The sequence below is a fragment of the Phascolarctos cinereus genome, unplaced genomic scaffold, assembly GCF_003287225.1.
Source record: "Phascolarctos cinereus isolate Bilbo 61053 unplaced genomic scaffold, phaCin_HiC Scaffold_2;HRSCAF=192, whole genome shotgun sequence".
Lineage (NCBI taxonomy): Eukaryota > Metazoa > Chordata > Mammalia > Diprotodontia > Phascolarctidae > Phascolarctos > Phascolarctos cinereus.
The window spans coordinates 188,603,675-188,620,270 of record NW_027555625.1 but is presented as its reverse complement, the minus strand read 5'-3'; positions in this window follow the sequence as shown (position 1 = coordinate 188,620,270).

The window sequence follows — 16,596 nt, the reverse complement described above, 5'->3', positions numbered from 1 at the left end:
TGTGTTTCAATCTATCAAGCAGTAGGTCCACTCACTGGTCATCGGACAAGAATTGAACACTTAGAGTATCAACAGTTAAATTAATATTTATAGTTCACTTAGAAACCATCTCTTTTCTACCACTACATTGAGGTACCTGCAAAAGAGGAAATAGGTCATCAAGACTTAGAACTGTATTGCATTTTTCTTCACCTTACAACATGGAATACTTGCAAAATTATGAATTTTAAAATATATTATTTGACCAATTGCTTTTTTCCACATATATTCTCCACCTTTGAAAATAATAATTTATTTTGGAGAAAGATCACCTGTGGACTCTGAGTTAAATTATACTCCTTGATGAGTTTAAACTGTAGAATCTGTAAAATACCTAGGAATATAATAATGACAGAGTTTTGTTAATCTAACCCTGGACATTTCCATAAAATGCAGGCTTGACTGTCTGGTACTTGATCCTTTCTCTCCCTCTTTCTTGCTGGATATGAACAGGGCTGAATCTTTTCCAGGTGTTTCCTGTCTTGTTTAGGGTAGGATAGTTAGGACACGAGCTATTCTCTGATCCCTGCCCTGTCCTCCCTACCCTCTTTCACTCTGGAAACTGAATTTACCACTTTTTGTTACCATAATTAGTTTGTATCATGGGACAAATATAATGATCTGAAGTACCAACTGTTCTCTTTGGCTTCTTTATGGAGTTTGTGGCAGATGAAGAGCTAGTAACATAATTACATTAGCTCAGAATCCCCATTTAGGAAAATTACCATTCACATTCAGGCACAGGTTTAGCTTTCTGACCTAATTCAATTTTTTTGTTGTTGTTTATGTCTATTTAACCTCTAACCTCTTTGTGTTTGAGGTAAAAATCAAGCAGAACTATTTAGGTAAAAGAAATGAACAGAGTATATTACAATGTCTGTTACACAAAATCATGGGGTTAGGGAATTATGGAAAAGAGCAGGCCATTTTTGGAACTTCCCTTAGTTTTTGAAGATATAGGTACAACGGAGAAATTCAGCAGCCTGAGTCTTCTGTTCTTAGATGTCTGTAGGAGATTGATCATGGTTCCTTTTCTTCTTAGCCCTTCTTTCACTTTCCCTTTTCAGTCTTTCCCTTTGGTTTCCCCTTTCACTTATTTCTCTTGTGCTGGAAATTCTTTCTGGCTGAGCCTACCAAGTCCTGAATAGGCTAGTGGTGCTTTCTTCTTCTTTCTTTACCTTTCTTTCCCTTCTGGTGGCCTCAAAGCTGCTTAGCTTTTGAAGTACCTACTACTTCCTGGCAGTCTATCTCTCACAGGGTATGTGTCTCTTTAAGAACTCCTGGGAATGATTCAAGTCTGATTTCTGCCTCAAAGATCAAAATAGTCTTAAATCTTTCCCAGTATTGAGTGGGAACACAAGTTCCGTACAACTCTACAGTGTTGCATTCTAGTCAGTTCTCTGATTTTTTTTTTGACACTAATTCCTGAACAATGGGAAAAAGAACAATTAATCTCATTTTCATATGTTATTCAATTTTATGTGTTAGAATCATGGAATTTTAGAGCTCAGTGTAACCTTAGAAATCATCTAATCTGAGCTCTTCTTTTTATGGATGTGAAAATGGAGGCTGAAGAAGAGAAAGTGACTGATTCAAGTTCGTTAGTGGCATAGAGTGAAAGAAGCAAAGTTCATGTCATTAATCTGTTTGATTCTCTCACTTGAAAAAATTATTGGACAAGTGTAAAAGAAAGGCTACCCATTATTTAAATCCCAATTCAATGGCAATTCAAGTTTATATTCCTTTTTTCAGTCATTTTTCTTTTGGACCTTATGTAGCACTTTGCATCTCTCTTACATGCTTTACATGCAATATTATGTATTAGTTGGGTGATATGTAATATACATTATGTAATTGGGTTATATGTATGAAAGAATTAGCTGTGAATTGCATTTGTCTGTGTGAAATCTTACCCCACATGAGACTTACATAAGGCCAAGTATTTTTTGGGCCTTTATCCAATGCCTGTTATAGTTTTCTGACAGTAAACATTTTAGAAATGTTTGTTGCACTGATGGTAGAAAGAATTGCCTTTATCTGCAATTGGGAGTACAGAAGTTTTGCTACATGGATCTTTAGCTCCTATCACATGTGGACAATAAAGCAATTTGTATATGCTACAGACAATATACTATGGTGGAAGAGTAGCCTCTTAGAGCACCTGTTCTAAAATTTTATTTATTCTCTCGTACTGATTGATGTCCAGAAGTATGAACAGGTAGGTCAGATAGGTGGTACAAGTGAATAGAGCACCTGTTCTAGAAGTAGGGATATATAAGTTCAAAATTGGCCTCAGACATTTAGCAGCTCTGTGGCTCTGGTAAGTCATTAAATATCACTTTGCTCCTGTTACCTCATCTGTAAAAATGGGTATAATAGTAGTACAGACCTCCCAGTGTTATTGTGAGCATTAAATGAGGGGAAATCTGTTAAATGCTTAGCATAGTAAGTGAAATATAAATATTAGCTATTAGCTATCATTTTAGGTCTCTATGTGCATGGATTCTCTTATAGGAGTCAAATAGCGGGTTCATTACATGAAGAGAATCTTGAAGTGACCAAGAAAAGTTCCTCTGTAGTTCCAGAATTCCAAAGGAATTCTGTTGTACTATATGGGACCAAGAAGTGGAAACTCCATACAATCAGGGATTTAGATTTACAGCTGGAAGGATTTTAAGAGTGAATCTAGACCATCCTTTGATTTTGTAGAAGAAATGAAAGTCTAGTGAAGGAAAGGGACTTGCTTTACCTTAAACAGAAAGTATATAACAGAAATAAGAATGAGTATTCTTCCCATTGTAACTCACTATTGAAAGAAAAAAAGAAAAAAAGAAAAGCATAAACTATCACTTTTAAGAGAATCCAAGACACAAAATTAAAAGTGACACTAATTTTTCGGCTTTTATTGAAGTTTCAGCCAAATAAGGACAGAACAAAATGTTTATTAGGATGACTTCTCTTTAAGAGATGGAGGCCAGAATTTAAGACCAGAAAAGGGACACAGGAATGGATAATACTATCAAGTCAGTCTACAAGTTCAACATTCAGACTAAATAAAAGGCTAAGTCAAGACAGAATCTTTACAGAAGCTTTTGAAGAATTCAAGTTTCTAAAAAATGGGTGCATAAGCAATGACACCCTAAAATTGGCAGGTGCCTGTAACAAAGGCCTACTTGTTGTTCCTCAAAGAGAATGCTCCATCTCTTGATTCCAGACATTTTCACTGACTGCCCCTACATATGAAATGCTTTGCCTTCTCATCTCTGCCTCCTAATTGCCCTAGCTTCCATGAAGTCCTCACTAAAGTCTTACATTCCACAGAAACATTTTTTTCTTAATCCCCCTAAATTCTAATCCCTTCCCTATATGGATTATTTCCAATTTATCTCATAGGTAGCTTGTTTGCATATTGTCCTTTGCATGTTGTCCACCTCATTAGACTCTGAGCTCCTGGAAAACAGGTTCTATCTTTTGCCTTTCTTTGTATCCCTAGCACTGAGCACAGTACCTGGCACATAGTAAACACTTAACAAGTGTTGAAGACTGACTGATTTGGATATGTAGGTTGCATGAGAGTTAGGAGTTCAGTATAACCCCAATATTAAGAACTTAGGTTAATGAAAGTTTGGTGTTAACTGCAACTCTTGAGTAGGAAAGGAAAAGGATAAGTATTCCAGTCCCCCATAGATCTAGTGATAACTTGTTCTAGTGCTTGGAACTTGACTGAGTTTAGCAACGGGTTCCTATTCTTGGCCTTTATCAGTTACCATTCACTGATATTTAGGTTAAAGTCCACTAAAACTCCACTGTGTTCTTTCAGAGAAATCACTGTCTCACTTTGTCTAACTTATCTTTTGATGGTAAGTTGATTTTTAAAACTGAAGTATTGGGGCAGCTAGGTGGCACAATGGATAGAGCACCAGCCCCGAAGTCAGGAGGACCTGAGTTCAAATCTGACTTCAGACTAAATACTTGACACTTACTAGCTGTGTGACCCTAGGCAAATCACTTAATCCCAATTGCCAAAAATAAAAAAAAAATAAAAACCAAAAACTTAAGTGTTGAGACTTCATGTTTATCATTATTTTATTGTATCTTTTTGTATTTAGCTCAACATTCTAAAGTGACAAAATCTTTACTCTTATCATTTAATGTGCTAGTTTTTCTCTCTTCTTTGTGTCACCTAAGAATTCAACAAGCATTCCATCTAAACCATATATTATGTTGTTAAATAATGATAAACAGAACAGGGCTGAGCACTGGTTGCCAGATTGCTCCACTGGAGACCTCTTTCCTAGCTGACATTAGACCATTAATTACTATTCCTTGGGTTCATCCATTCAATCAAGTGTGAATCTCCTTAATCATATTATCATCTTACCCATATATTTTGATCTTTTCCCATAAGAATATCATGAGAGAATTTATCAAACAGGTTCTAAAATCATCTTAACATTATCTTTAGCATTTTTCAACCTAGAAATATTGTCAAAAATAGGAAATGAGCATAATCTCATATGTCCTTGTCCTGATGAAGCTATGTTATCTCTTTGTCATGTTTTTTTCAAATACTCACTATCCAGTTCTTTAGTAATACTTTCTTTTGCTAGCAATCACAATCAAGCTCTTTGATCAATATACTTGGCAACACTCCATTCTCTTCTGGTATTGAAAATAGGGCAACATTTACCCATTTCTTCTTTCATCAAAAAAATACATTGTAGGATGAAATGTGTGAGGAAGTCTCATCATCTGAATCTAAATTTTCTGTCTTTTCTGCTTATTTGATTAAAATGACACCCTCAAAGTATATAAGTTCTTACAATATTTCCTTGCCTAAAAGATTCCTGTTGCCTTTGGAGGGCATTGTGATACTTCACCTAGGACTGTCTTCTATAATAGAACCTGATGTTACTAACTTTCTTTTACCTCTGTATCCATAAAAAAATTAGCTCCCTTATGTACAATAACCTTAGAATTTGAGTGACTAGCCATTCATGCATCTCCTCTGAGGAAAGATACTTGCATTTTAGTAGAAATCTTTAAATCCTTAACAAAAAATAAATAAAGTGAACCTGAGAATTTCAGACATCAAGGTACCTGGTCTCCTAGCCTCCCTTATGTCTTCTCAGAATGCCTCATTGTAGCATGAGACCCTGGGTTTTCAAAGACTATAACAGGCATAACAAACTGGAGAGGATGAATTTGTATTCTGTGACAAAGAGATTATCTGTCGTAGCTAAGGATCCCTGAAGCTCATATAATGGGAAACAGTTATCAATACAACATCACTTACAAGGTATTTTATTTTTACTTTTCTTTTTCTTTTCATTTTTGTCATAATGCCTCAGGAAGAACAAAAGTTCTGAAGAAGGATCCATGCTAATTAAATACCAGATGCTTGGAATAGTAAAGTCTCCGATATTTTGAATTATCAACAATCACTTCCACAAGTTTTTGAGTTTTGAATTTTTCTCCCTCCCCCACCTCCTTCTTCAATCACAATCTAATATGGGCTATACAAATACATTCTTATTAAACTTATTTTCATATTAGTGATGTTGTAATTAAGAATTAGAACCAATAGGAGGAACCATCAGAAAGAGGAAACAAAACACAACAGAAGAAAAAAAATAGCAACTAGTATGCTTTGGTCTCCATTCAAACTCCATAGCTCTTTCTTTGGATGTGGATAGCATTTTTCATCATAAGGCCTTTGGAGATGTCTTAGATCCTTGCATTGCTGAAAAGGGTTAAGTCCATCATTATTAGTCATCACACAATGTCGCCTTTACTGTGTACAATGTTCTCTTGGTTCTGCTCACTTCACTCAGAATCAGACCATATATGTCTTTCCAGGTTTTTCACAAGTCAGCCTGTTCATCATTTCTTGTAGCACAATAGTATTCCATTACATTCATATACCACAGCTTGTTCAGCCATTCCCCAATTGATGGGCATCCTCTCAATTTCCAATTCTTTGCCACCACAAAAAGAGCTGCTAAAAATATTTTTGTACATGTCAGTCTCTTTCTCATTTGTATGATCTCTTTGGATATAGCCCTGGAAGTGCTATTGTTGAGAGGTATGCATATTTTTATAGCCCTTTGGGCATAGTTCCAAATTGTTCTCCAAAATGGTTGGATCATTTCACAACTCTACCAACAATGTACTAGTGTTCCAATTTTCCCACATCTTCTCCAACATTTATCCTTTTCCTGTTTTGTCATGTTGGCCAATCTGATAGGTGTGATGTGGTACCTCAGAGTTGTTTTGATTTGCATCTCTCTAATCAATAGTGATTTACAGCATTTTTTCATATGACTATAGATGTCTTCAATTTTTTCATCTGACAACTGCCTGTTCATATCCTTTGACCATTTATCAATTGGGGAATGACTTGTATTCTCATAAATTTGATTTAATTCTCATGATTTCTTCTGTTCCCCATAAATCTGATAGGTAAACTATTCCTTGCTCTCCCAGTTTGCTTACAGTATCAGACTTTATATCTAAATCATGCACTCATTTTGACTTTATTTTGGTATGTAGTGTGAGATTTTGATTTATGCCTAGCTTCTGCCATCCTCTTTCCCATTTTTTCCCAGCAGTTTTTGTCAGAGTGAGTTATTATCCCAGAAGCTGGGGTCTTTGGGTTTATCAAATAATAGATTACTGTAGTAATTGAGTACAGTGTCTTGCATACTTAAGCTATTCCACTGATCCACCACTCTATTTCTTAGCCAATAGTGAGCAGTTTTGATGGTTGCTGCTTTATAATACAATTTAAGATCTGGAATGGTTAGGCCACCTTCCCCTGCATTTCTTTTCATTAGTTCCCTTGATATTCTGGACCTTTTGTTATTCCAAAGGAATCTTGTTGATATTATTTCTAACTATAAAATAATTTTTGGTAGTTTGATTAGTATGGCACTGAATAAGTAAATTAATTTAGGCAGAATTGCCATTTTTATCATCTTACCTTGGTCTACCCATGAGCAACTGATGTTTTTCCAATTATTTATATCAGACTTTATTTGTGTGAAAAGTGCTTTGTAATTGTGTTCATGTAGTTCCTGAGTTTGTTTCAGTAGGTAGACTCCTAAATATTTTATAGTGTCTACAGTGACTTTAAATAGAATTTCTCTTTCTGTCTCTTGCTGTTGGGCTTTGTTGATAATATATACAAATGCCGATGATTTATGTGGATTTGTTTTATAGCCTGCAACTTTGCTGAAGTTGTTTATTACTTCAAATAGTTTTTTACTTGATTCTCTAAGTATATCATCATATCATCTGCAAAGAGTGATAGCTTTGTTTCTTCTTTGCCTATTCTAATTCCTTGTTGTATTTTGTCAGAAGCTTTTTCTGCATCTATTGAGATGTTCATGTGGTTTCTGTTAGTTTTGTTGCTGATATGATCAATCATGCTGATAATTTTCCTAATATTGAACCAGCCCTGCATTCCTGGTGTAAATCCTACCTGATTATAGTGTACTATTCTCGTGATAAGTTGCTGTAATCTATTTGCTAATATTTTATTTAAAATTTTCGCATCTAAATTCATTAGGGAAATTGGTGTATAATGTTCTTTCTGTCTTTTGCCTCTTCCGGTTTAGGTATCAGCACCACATTTGTATTATAAAGAGAATTTGGTGAGACGCCTTCTTCACCTACTCTCCCAAATAGTCTATATAGTATTGAAATTAACTGCTCTTTAAATGTTTCATAGAATTCACTTGTAAATCCATCTGTCCCTGGAAATTTTTTTCTATGGATTTCATCAATGGCTTGTTCAATTTCTTTTTCTGAAATGGAGTTACTTAAGTATTTTACTTCCTCTTCTGTTAATCTGGGCAATTTATAATTCCATAAATATTTATCCATTTCACTAAGATTGTCAAACTTATTGGTATAAAGTTGGGCAACATGGTTCCTAATTACTGTTTTAATTTCCTCTTCCTTGGTGGTGGATTAACCCTTTTGATGTACTAGGGCATAAAAAACTCACAATCCAATGAGAAAGGCAGAAATATTACATGCATCCTTTTCAGATCATGATGAAATAAAAATTATATGTAACAAGGGGCCATGGAAAGATAGATTAGAAATAATTGGAAACCAAATAATCTAATCCTAAGAAATGATTGGGTCAAACAACAAAGCATAGAAACAATCAATGACTTCATTCAAGAGAATGACAATAATGAGACAACATACCAAAACTTATGGGATCCAGTGAAAGTAGTTCTTAAGGGCAGTTTTATATCTCTAGATGCTTATATGAATAAAATAGAAAAAGAGGAGATCAGTGAATTGGGCATACAACTTTAAAAAAAGTAGGAAAAGAACTAATTAAAAATCTTCAATTAAAGACCAAAATAGAAATATTGAAAACCGTATGAGAAATTAATAAAATTAAAATTAGGAAAACTATTGAACTAATAAATAAAACAAAGAGCTGGTTTTATGAAAAAAAAGCAATAAAATACATAAATCTTTGGTTAATTTAATTAAAAAAAGAAAGAAGAAAACCAAATTACCAGTATCAGAAATGGTAATTATTAAAATTTACAGGAATATTAAAGATCATCTTTAAAAAATCATTCCATTTCATCTTCATAAGTGATGATTTTTCAAGCTTGAGTTTTCCATTCCCAGAGGCAAGACAGGAAATTTGAAATAGAAGTACATCACTGCTAGAAACCTGAAAACAAATCGTCATCTAAATACAAGATATTGGAGGAAGGTTTCAAAGGACAACCTATTTCTTTAAAATGTTTTACTTTTCATATTAGCGCAAAACTTCCATAACATAGAGGGTTATGTGTGGAGATACTTGAAGATCTGGGGTTTGGTATTATTTAAAAAAAAATCATTTGCAGCAGCCAAGAAAACCAATTTTCAATACATCTGTGTTACTTTCAAGGAAGGATGGATGATGAAAAGTTTACTTCCTGGCTGGTAATGAGAGACTCTATGTTTTAGACCTAAGTTGGACTTTATCTTTTTTGGCCTACTGCAAATACCTCATAAGCTCTGTACTTCAGTTTCCACATCTGATAAAGCTTCCCTATGCAAAATAAAATTTAAAAATTATAATTCATCTAATCCAACCCTTCTACAAATCATGAATCCTGCAACAGCATCCCTAAGAGCTAATCTGAATTCTCCTTGAAGACCTTCTATGGGATGAAAGTGCTTAAGGCCATTCTACCCTTACAGGGTTGTGATGATGTATTACTAACAACTCCCCTCAGTATGTTACTTTGAAGTTTACAAGAGTTGTCATAATAACAACCCTGTGTGATAGTACAATTATAATATCCCTATTTTATAGATATTGAAACTAAGGCTCAATAATTTCAAAATGATTTGCACAGAGTCCACTCAGCTAGTAAATGAGATATAATTTATGGAAGAACATCAGCAAGGTTGAAAGAGTAATCTAGAAGTATAAAATATGACTAAATAACACAAATTTTATTGTTGCTATTTGGGTACATTTGATATTACATGATGTTGAAGTGATTTTTTTTCACATTCAATAGTTTGTTTAAAACTTCTTACAATTTCTGAGATAAGCCCATTTTTTTAAAGACCAAGCCCATTAATATACATCAAAATTTTTATATTGAGGGTTTAGAATGATAATAGTTTGTAAAAATTTAAATAAATACAAATGGAACCCATATCCACTTTATTTAATTTTTGTTTAAAAAATGTCTTCAGGAGGTAATAATAATTAATGGTGATGACAGTGGTAAAGATAGCTGACATTTATGCTGGGTCTTAAGGATAAGCCTTTGTTATACATATCATCTGGACCCCACAACAACTCTATATAAGGTAGGTACTACAGTCATTATTATCAACATTTTGAAGACAAAAGAACTGGGGCTTAAAAAGATGTAAAGATTTGCCTTTCTAAGTATCTTTAATGTACATATATCTATTAGTAAGAATCTTAATGATCAACTCTTGCAAACAAAACATTATTAAAGATTGTGACACCTGTGCAATACAAAGAGATTCAAGGTTATTACAATAAATAAGACAGCTGAAGTAGAAATACAGAAACCACCTAGTGAGAAAAAATGCTGATGATTGGACTCATGTCCTGTAAAAACAAAAACAGTAATACTTCACATTCATGTAGCACTTTAAAGTACAAAATACATTTTCAAAAATAGCTCTATGTGGTAGGAATGAAAATATGATTATTTCCTCAAATAACTTACTAATTGGTTACTCTGGGTAAATCACTTATTCTGTATCAGGCTTATTTACCTCATCTCTAAAATAATAATAGCACCTACTTCATGAGGTTAGTATAAGTATTAAATTGGATAATATAGGCAAACACTTTTAAAATCTTTAAGCTTCATATACATGTTATTGTTATTGTTACTCTCATATTATAGGTAAGGAAGCTATATCTTGGAGTAGTAAAGTTGAATTTTACATGATCACATAGCTAGTGCCAGTCTTGAACCCAGGTTTTCAGATACTATGGACTATGGTCTTATTACTACAACAAAAGGTCTGATTTTGTGGAAAGTAAGAGATCAAAATGAATAAAATTGATGATATTCATTGATATCACAAAGGAAACAAAGATATTCTTTTGGACATCAGAGAAATCAAGGGTCATTTAAACTTCATACCTTGTTGTCAAATAGATTAACTTTAGTTGTGTATTAAAAAAAAACCTAACAAACCATAAGAATTATGTAATGTATTGACCTGACAAAGAAACAACCTGATAGATGCAGTGGAGAGCAGAAGAATTATAACATGAATCTCATTTGAAGTTCCATTTTAGCCTCTAAAAAAACTTTTCTTCGAGATGGTATAGTAAAAATCAAAGTGAGCTGCTCTAATTAAAAAATGGATTTATAATAAGGAGGGTGCTAAGTCTACTTTTTGATATTCCCTAGCTATTCAATCCTAGACAAGTTATTTAACTTCAATTCTCAGTTTCTTTACTTGTAAAATGGGAATAATAGCAGCTATCTCACAAGATTGACATAAAGACTAAATGGGAATTATATATAAAGTGCATTGCAAAACTTGAAGCACTTTCTGTTGGCTATTATTCTAGCATCTGTAATAACCCTCTGAAGAAAACTGAATGGCAAAGGAAATGCCTTAACTTTGTCTAATACCTATAACTAAAAGTAGTAATAATGCCCCAAATCACATGAATAAAGACATCACAAAATGTACGTCTTTAGTAAGGAAACCCCGCTGTTACTGAAAAGCCGGAATAGTGTTGTCACTCTGGGTGAATTCTCACTCCACATCCAACCATTTGGAAAATGGTGCTCACTGATGTGGAAAATACATTTCAGCCATTTGGAAAATTGTGCTTATTGTACCCTCTAATCAAAAGCTTCTTCCACAGAAGTTCAGGGCAGTGTCATAAAGGTAGCACTTTGTAGGGTCCCATTTTTGTTAATATGTCAATATTTCAATCATAATTTCTGCCTTGGTGCCTGACTAGCTCTAATTTCAGTAGGTACTGTTAAGCAATAACAAATGCTATAAAAAGATGCTCAACTTGTAATATGAAGTTGTTTTTTAGTATTATTCTGGATTTATTTTAATGATTCCTTGGAATGACCATGTCCTTTTTTCAGGGTGTTTAAACATGATTTTCCATACAATTGGAAGAAGAATCCCTCATTCAATTAGTTATTTGTGAAATCACACTGAACATTTTAAGGCCATGTTCCTTGCTTGAATGGCAAAATCCAAAGTTCTACATTAATAGTCCAATGTCAACATAGTGCTTATTACTGTCATAGATTTAGAGCTTGAAAAAAGGAGCTTAGATTATTTTTCCAACTCCTTTTATATATGAGGATACCGAGGCCTAGAAATGTTACTGATTTGTTCAAGGTCAGCTGAATACTAAATAGCAAAGATGGGTTGTAAAGTCAGCTCCTATGAATCCAAATTCAGTACTGTTTCTACTAGATTATACTATTTCTTAAGATATTAGAAGCATAATATAGCAAGAATTCTCTAGTGTAATGTCCCAAGGATATTTGGCTTGGTCCTCTGCTGTCAAACATTTTTATCAGTGATTTAGAAAAAGACATATATGATATGCTAATATAATTTATAGGTGATAGAAAACTGAAGGATAGCTAATACTTGGATTGTAAAGTAGGGATTTAAAAAGATATTGATGGGGGCAGCTGGGTGGCACAGTGGAAAGAGCACCAGCACTGGATTCCGGAGGACCTGAGTTCAAATCTGGCCTCAGACACATAACACTTACTAGCTGTGTGACGCTAGGCAAGTCACTTAACCCCATTGCCTAGCCAAACAAACAAACAAGCAAACAAACAAATAAATAAATGAATGAATAAAAAGATGTTGACAGGCGGCAGTAATAGACTGAATCTAATGATGAAATTCAATAGGGACAAATGCAAAAATTATATTTAGGTTCAAAATATCAATTTAAAATATATAATGGGGGAAATTAGGAGTTTATTTGAAAAAATATGCAACTCTCCTACTGAACTTAAGAAAGACTTCTGATAACCTTCCTTGTCCTCAGGCTAATCTTTCTATACTTTAAACCAGGAGGTCCATAAAGGACCATTCAGAGAGTAGGGGAAGTGAAAACTCCAGTTCTTGCCACAAAAGTTCCTACACATCCAGAAGTCCAAGCTCCTACTATTATCAGCTTTTTAAACTTGCCTGAGTGCCACCTTCTCCAAGAAATTTTCCTTGATTTTCTCCTTGGTAGGGACCTTCCTCTTCAGATCTTCACTGATCAGGCACTATTGTCTATTATAGTTATCTGTTTTGATGATTTATTCTACTGGTTAAATGTCAGCTATCTGATATAGGTAGGGACTGTGTCCCATTTAAATCTTCTCATTCAATGTCTTATGAAGTGTTCTATATACAACAGGAGATAACTTTTTATTGAATGTGAAGCTACTTTTTTGTTTTTGTTTTGTTTTGTTTTTTGTTTTTTGGTGGGGAGGGGAAGATTGACAGCAAGGGAGAGAAGAGAGACAGGGAGATAAAGAGGAAGGAGGGAGAGACAAAGAAAGACACAGACTGAGTCTATATAGACTCCCAGTTATTTCTATGGCTATTGTTTCATGAATTCTCTTTTGAAATTCCCCATTGTGTGACTCACTTCTTTATGGTAAACACTCAATGAAATAAAAATTAGCTTATTTTTATCTGGAAACAAGACTTATGATGAAAAGTACAGATTGAAAATAAGCAGTGTTTAAAAAGAGCAAGAAATTCCAGCAAGCTATGGTACTTCTACAGGCGGCAATGAGGCAATGAGGCAGGGAAGGGAAAGAATGTGGAGAGGAGAATATTTTAACAGGTCCCAGTAGTAGCAATAGTCAAGGAAATAGCACAATTCTGTCTAGGCAGAAATTTGGAGCTACTTAAGTCTCCAACTAATGCATGACTGTATTCAGTTTGGGGTAGCCGTACTCTTCACTTGATGTCAGCTGGCTGCTGACATTGTTGCTTATCCATGATCCCAGACCCTTTCTCCTCAGTGGAGTTCCAAAGTTCCTGGCCTGTGCTGCATAACTTTCCATATCCTGAATAACTTTCACTTCCTATCTTCTTTTAGTATCTCCTTCCAGATGGGAAATTTACACTTCTCTTCAGCCCTCATGCTGACAATGGGTGAAGAACACATATATGAAGGAAAGAATGCATGCAACAAATGAATCAATGTTATTCTTGTATTTCAAGCCTAGGGCTTAGGTATGGCTTTTCTCTGAAAAAAAAATCATGGGCATTTATTGTCTGTATTCATGAATCCTTGGTATAGGTGAATCGTTCCTGGATTCTGATAATACTTTATGTTGTTCTTAGCCACTGAAATTGGGAAGATAAATAAGGCAAGTTTCTAGGTCTTTTGAATAACCCACCATAGTCTAGTAAAGCAGGCTGAATATTGTGTTGATTGAATCAATGACTAAACTCTCCACAAAAAGGAAAAGGGTGACATCTTCTCCCTGCCCCCCAAAGAAATATCAAATATGATTTGACCAATTGTGCTGAAGAGCTAACAAAGATTTGATTTTATTTCTCTCATGTATTGTTTTCAAAATAAGTGAAGTTGTGTCTGAGTTTTAAAAGGGTCTTATTTGCAGAACATTTTGTCCTAAAAGAATTCATTTACTTGGACAACAAATTCATATTAAGTCAAGGTATAAAAAGGCTTTATTGAGAATTCTTGCTAGAAAAGAAAAAGAAAAGACCAATTTTGTCAGGTTTCATAAGGTAATTTATTGTGCTTTGCTAAAATATGCAAAAATATATTTTCTGAATATTGCTGCTTCTCTTTTTTAAAACTGCTGTCATAATGTATAACAAACGCTGGTTTTATTTTTGCATAAAGCAGACAAATTACTGGTCACATGACTACATAGAATAGAGTTTGTCTCTTAATATGTTAAAGGTGAAGTTAGATCTAATTTGAACTAGAAAAAAGGAAAATAGTCAACTCTGACTATTTTCTGTAAGTGAGCTTTCATAAGGGTCTGTTTTTTATTTTTTATTTAATTTGATAAATATTATTTCCAATGACATAAAATTACTAATGCTATGGAGACATGAGTCTAAAAAGATTTATTGTTTCATACTTAAATCTGAACAGTAGACTCTACTACAGGTTCTTGGCTCTTCATTTACTAGAGCCTTTGACTTATAGAAGGAATCTTAAAACATAAATCATACATTGTTAAAGCTTCAGGATACCTAAAAGTTATATCACTTAGAATAACCTCAATATACAGAGCATGACTACATGGTCATCCATGAAAAGCCTGATATTCAGCCCCAGTTCCAGGTAATTTTTCATTCATGTTATGGATAATATGCTGTTAAAATGCCAGCCATGCTCTGAAATTTTAAGGTGTTTATTTTACTGGTATAGATACACATAGATCAATATGTGTATTTGTTTTTGACAAGCAACCCCTAGACGTGAGTCTAGTTTGTAAAACCTAATTTGTGTAAGTAGCAATCAATACATTTTTTCATAGTAGAAATTATTTTTATTGGATTGCATAAGAAAGGTAAGTCCCAAGCCAATAAGCAAAGTTCCATAAAGAATATTTTTCCTTATATATTATACACATACACATATATGTATATATGCATATATATATACACATATATGTATATACATATATATATTATACACATACACATATATGTATATATGCATATATATACACATATATGTATATACATTTACATACAAACACATTATCTAAAATATATATATGAAAACTACAAAAGAAATTAGTGTCTTAATCATTTCTTTTGTATAATTTAGAATTGCATAATATAGGACTAAAAGATGTTGCATAAGGTGGTAATTTTTAAGTAAATAACATTGCCTTTGAATTTAGTAGGTGTTAAATAAATGTTGACTGAATAAAATTCTTGTTAGAGTGGAAATGGTATGTCAGGGTCTACCCTGGCTCCTGACTCAGAGGAAGTTACAGAATTATAGTTTTAGAAGTATGTTGACATATTGAAGGTATGTTAAAACTCATATTAAAGTCCAAGCCCCTTCCAGATTGAAGAATCCCACCTCCAATATTACGGACAAGTTGTCTTCTTACTTCTGCTGAATACCTCAAGTGATGGGAAACTCTCTACTTCATAAACTAGCCTACTCCATTTTTACATAATTTTAATTGTTTTAAGTTTTTCTTTATATAATAATTTTCACATATGATAACTTACATAGTCTCACATTCTGTGGGAGGCACAATAAGATTATAAGGTTGAACAGGTCAGGCACAGAGCAACCCTTCCTTCCTGATTCTGTGTGACTACAGTACTAGTTCAGAGCTTGGGTATTTTGGAGACAATGAAAAATCTGGCTATTTCCAGGAACTCAGCATTGAAATACCCTTTGGGGAGAACAGAGTCAAGAGCAGTATAAAGATGAATTAGAGAGCTTTTTAAAAATGGAGTAACTGCCCCCAAACCTTCCCTGCCTGCCAGGCACTCTTTAATGTCAATATGTAATTTTGGGACTTCCTAAGAGGGTTGGAAGAAGGGTAGCTCATCCTCTCTTCCACTCCAGTGGCCATGACATGAGCGTATGGAAGCAAAAGCCCTTTTCCTGCTCAAATAAACCTGATCCTGGATTTGGGATGAACTCTTCTATTTGTCCATTCCTGAAAATAGGTGAGTAAATAATGATTTTGAGATGGAGATATCTAGACTCTGATTCCATATTGTTAGTTTAAGAGGTTTTTGATAATGGCTTCTTTGGCCAGAGCTACATACAGGTAAATAGAGCAGGCCAGAAACTACTTCAACACACTTAGAGTTTTTAGAATTGCTATTCATGAGTTCGCATCCAGTTTGTTCTCCCAAATCAATCAATCAATCAATAGTACTTTATTAACTTTTACAAAAATGTATTTACTGAAGTCAGAAGTTAAAAAAACCTTCACAAAACTGAGGGCAAATTTTCTCTTCTGTATACACTTGGTCTTTGGGAATAGCGGCCTCAAATGGAGAGTAAAA